At 39.3% G+C, this 4,752-nt stretch overlaps 1 long non-coding RNA gene across 1 annotated transcript; it reads left to right on the top strand.

Moving 5' to 3' along the window:
* Positions 1 to 2,787: 2,787 nt before the first annotated feature.
* Positions 2,788 to 4,245, top strand: LOC118230097. Its single transcript, XR_004765794.1, has 3 exons — positions 2,788 to 2,917; positions 3,450 to 3,583; positions 4,128 to 4,245. It is a non-coding gene; the product is annotated as an uncharacterized LOC118230097 (long non-coding RNA).
* Positions 4,246 to 4,752: the final 507 nt, after the last annotated feature.

Genomic DNA, 4,752 nt, shown 5'->3' with positions numbered 1-4,752 from the left:
AGACAGAGAGAGAGAGAGAGAGAGAGAGAGATAAGGATTGTAAGAGGATTGCTAAATTACACCTGTACTCTTCCAGCTAATTAGGCTTCAGTTCCATGTGGGACAAAATTTGGATCTATTTTTAGGTCCTGTGGTTTCATGGCCATGCAGCTTATTCTATGCCAGTGGTCACCTTGTTTTCAGTACAGTGGGGTAAAAAGTCTTTGTTGTCAATAACATGATTTCAACAGTATCAAGGAGCAAGGATATCTATGGGGAGAACGGAATATGATCTGTACATCTATGGAAGATATATTTAAGGATCAGAGAACAACTTGGAAAGAACATCTTTGCCCCATTGAGTGCTTGGAGCTGTCATAATGCAACAGGTATTTTCCAACAAAACATCAAGGTGTACTATGCTTCTCGCTAGTGTTACCTTGTTCTGGCAAGTCCTGGATCGCCAACTGATAATTAAAATCGTATTAGAAACCCGCCAAAACCAAAACTGAAGTCTTATTAAAGTAGATGCCCAAAGTTGTTCTGTCTCTGGCTGTCAGTTTTGTGTCTGAATATAACAGGGCTCACACACTATAAACCACATGCATGGCGTTGTAGGTTTGTCACTGACTTTGCCATTGACATCAATATAAATGTTGTGGAAGGGTGGAAACTAGCGCTCCAATTGATGAATCAGAATGAGGAATTCTCTTCCTGGATCATGACCTTGTCGTGGCAGTAGGACTTGTGAGGTTTTATGATCTCTTATGTTGTTGGGGGCTTATGTCCCCCGGAAGGGTCTCCCAAGGTGAACAGTTCTGGGGTAATGACCCAGAGGAACATGATCCAATAGGCCCCTACTTTATGATAAATAAGAAGACAGGCGCCAAGTTACGCCTTCAAAGTTTACACTGCCCAGAATAGATTTACTGGGGCCCATCCCTGGAGCCAAGCCTGGGGGTGGTGTCCGCAGGCAAGTACCTGGTGGTTGAGCGACTCATGTACCTTGGCCGGGCTTAGCCCAAAAAGACTATGAGGGATCACCGTATGTAAGATTCAGGGTAGGGGTCGGGGGCGATGCCCATCGGGCAAGGGCCAGGAGTGAAGTAGACCCGGGCGTCGCTGGCTTGAACGATGGAGACTTGAGGATATGTATTGCACTTGGCTATGTATTAAACCCCTATAATTTCATGGGAATTTAAATCCTGCTGATTGCGTAAAGCCATTAATTAAATATTAAACATGTTTCCTTATCTGACACCACACTGTACAAGTGTACACAAGTCTTTTGTGCATGACCAATCAACTACATTTTGTCGGTGATGTACAGACATAATTCCTCAGAAGCATGAACCGCAAGCATTCAAAGAAATTCAGTTATTTAGCATTTTAAACAGGGCTACTGAAGTATTCTTCATTCTTCTCAAGAAGCCACAACTATGTTCAAAAGTCCCCAGGACAATGGATATTTTTCATGTGCATTCAGGATACTACAGGAAACCAATGTTAACTGCCAAGCTCTCAAGCTCGTCTTTCACCACAGCTGCTTGATTCTCAGACAATGCCAAGAAGAAGCGGTAAAGACCTGAAAACCGGCACAGGGCGGGATTTCGCATTAGATATGTGTAAATTATCGACTTCCTCCTTCAGTTTCCTTGTGGGCCTGTTTGCAGCAGACTTTGACCTGCATTTTCCCCTCTGTGTTTGTGTGCACTGTATTTCCTAACAGCTATACCGCCACGTACCGTCACAAACCGCCAGGGTTCCTTCACCCTTTCTACTTCCTCACTGTTGTGCACGTGTGTTAGCTACAGCTGCACTGCCATAGTATAGCTGCCGCTCATGTTTGTGCTAATTCTCATTCATTTATACCGCACAACATTTCTGTTTTTCAGGTGACTTTGTTCCAATTTCAGCTATAGATTCTGGAATATTAGTCCTCAATGTTCAACACTATTGTCCTTTATCCCTTACAAAGAATAATAATTTCTCTGATTACACTTTTTAATTATATTATATGAATTATATTAATCATAATATTTCTGATTATATTATGATTTCTGAAAAGGCCTTTTTGTTTTATCTCTTTTTGAAATGATAATATATTACACCATTTCCTAAACCTGGCGCTGGGGACCTACCCAAATTTGAGTTTTAGTGAGCTGTTAATTGAGCTTCAATCTGAATTTGATACCAAATGACAAATGTCCACTGGATCTTTGTCTAAGATACTGTGGAACTGAATTGTTGGAAGTGTGTTCACGCAAACAGAGATATAAGTGAATGAGTTTCCTGAGGGTTAGGTGGGTTAGGACGATTTAAACTATTAATGCAGATACGTATCCAGTCATTCATTGAGAGTAATTGGATTTTAGATGGGTGGGGATGCATTGCTCAAACATTGGAGCATAATTTCAATTTTTAAAATATATATGATTACCCAATTATAGTTTGCTGATATATAACATAACATTGTTTGTGATTAATTCATTGCATATAAATACATTAAATGCATGTGAAATTAATTAAGTCACTAACAGCTCAATCAAACGGAAATAAGGGAAATTTAAGAAGGAAAAAAGGAGACCCAGCAAACAAAACAAGCCCCCAGGACAAGGGTTTAAAAAATTCCGCTTCTGGTAGTGTGCTAGTGGTTAAATGTGTCTGTTGCTGGGTCTGGTCTCCCTTGAGGGGATTTTAAAAACAATATTTTCTCTGGAATTCAGAGATCTCAGCAGCATGCTGCTTTTCCCAGACATCAGACATGGAACAACTCTGCCATTGGTGGCGCAAAAGACGTAAGTGCGGTTTTTGATGTTTTGCATCTCATTGGAGTGCAACAGACAAGAAAATAACATCCGACTTAAAATCTTCCATTTTGCAGATCCTTGTCCATTTTTGGACCAAATTCTCTTCTCAAAGGAAGATTAAATAAATGGTATGTATTTGGCTTTGAACTTCACAATTTTAGCAATTCACATTCAAATGGGGGACTATGTATAAAACGTGCCATCGTGTCAACATTGTGTAAACGAAATTAATTAAAAATACCCTTTGATAAAAGCTGTGAATCTGCACTTTAGCCACATATGTATTGTTTGATAAAAATCTAAAATTGTGAACTACAGAGCCAAATGAAGGAAAAATGTCTTTTCCCCAAACTCTATTTAACATATATATCTAAGAATATGAGATAATCTGTTGAAGTAATAATATAGAGAAAGGGACACTGTGACCATGTCATGAAAAGATTGCAATTTCAAGACATCCAATGTGGATGTGACTCCCGCAGCTGTGTCAACATGGCATTACAGTTACAATGTAGGTAGTAGCATGGTATAACTTCAGCAATGCTCAGGGTGTCCAAATCCTGTATTTATGATGCAGTACATCTTCAAATGCATGTAAACCGTACTGTACGCCACCCTAACATATGGGTGGCTGTTCATCAAACACTTATATTGCTACAGCTGGCGGCCACATGAAGTTGCAATGTGTGAGGAACAAAGAGAAAGCAGAGATTTTTATGGAATTGTGATGAGACTCAACAACCTTTGTCCTGAAGTCTTCCTCTCTGCATATAACACCTGCCAAAGCAGAACCTGTAAGTAAAATGGAAGCACATTTCTTCCAAGGCTGAAATAAAAATAAAAAAACATGCAAATTAGAAAAATAAAATTGCACTGCTTGAGTTTACAATGTAGTTGCGTGTATGTTGCTTTTTCTTGGGTCTCTCACAGTTGGTATATCCCGATCCAATTTTTTCAACTCAGCCTGAAGCATAATGGATGTTTTACTTCATACCGTCATGTGTGATGCGCAGCCAGACTATGATCAGCACTCAGGGTGTGAGCAGGGTTGTTTAATGTGGTGCCAGTGTATGGATTGGCTTAAAGGCTTAGCTGGGTCTATTTTAATATGCACTCAGCTCCTGCACATCAGCGTTAATTAATGAGGCATTAAACCCAAACGGAGAGTGATGCTGGATTGATTGTGCTTTGCAGATTATTCACGTAACCTTATTGATAATTCAGTACATGCTGATGAAGCTATTAAACAGATAATTAAACACATCATTTTATAATAACAAAACTGTTTATTGGGCAACTTTAACAGGAAGGCTGTATTTGTTTTGTTCCCTATTTCAGGTGTCATATGAGACTGCGGTTTGTCATTAAAGATGAATTATTCGGGAAATAACATGACGGCACAACTGAAAAAAACAATTTTCCAAGGAAAAATACTGTAATTGCAGTCCATATGTGTTCATACAGAATTTCACCATCTTTGTAATCCTTTTTTTTTGGAAGCTCTGTGGAAATCTTTTTCATGGATCAGAGTGGCATCTGGTCTCATTTTGTGTGTCAATTTGCAGGCATATTTTAAAGAGGAATTGTTCTCCAACTGAACACTCTATCTGCTTGTCCTGATTTGGTTGTGTACAAATAAATTCAAATCGCCATTTGGCATCCATACTTTAATGTCCATTGGGACTATAAAGTATGGATGCCATGCACTATAATGTATGGTGATTTTGATTCCCCCTCCAAACCATGCCAAAATATGGGAAACATATTTTGGCATGGTTTAATCTTGTTAACTTTTGAATCCGAATTGGTGGATACTAGGAACTTCCATACTTCCAAATGCTGCAGGTAGCAAAATAATTTCCCAAAATAATCAGTCTCAAGAGGACACTCCAGTGGTGTTAACATGCTGGGAGCACAGTCCATCAGAGAAAGCTCAAGGCTTGGTTCAAAATTCTATCATCTG

Source organism: Anguilla anguilla, chromosome 6, assembly GCF_013347855.1.
Source record: "Anguilla anguilla isolate fAngAng1 chromosome 6, fAngAng1.pri, whole genome shotgun sequence".
NCBI lineage: Eukaryota > Metazoa > Chordata > Actinopteri > Anguilliformes > Anguillidae > Anguilla > Anguilla anguilla.
The sequence above is the reverse complement of the archived record's forward strand: the minus strand, read 5'-3'. Positions and strand labels throughout refer to the sequence as shown.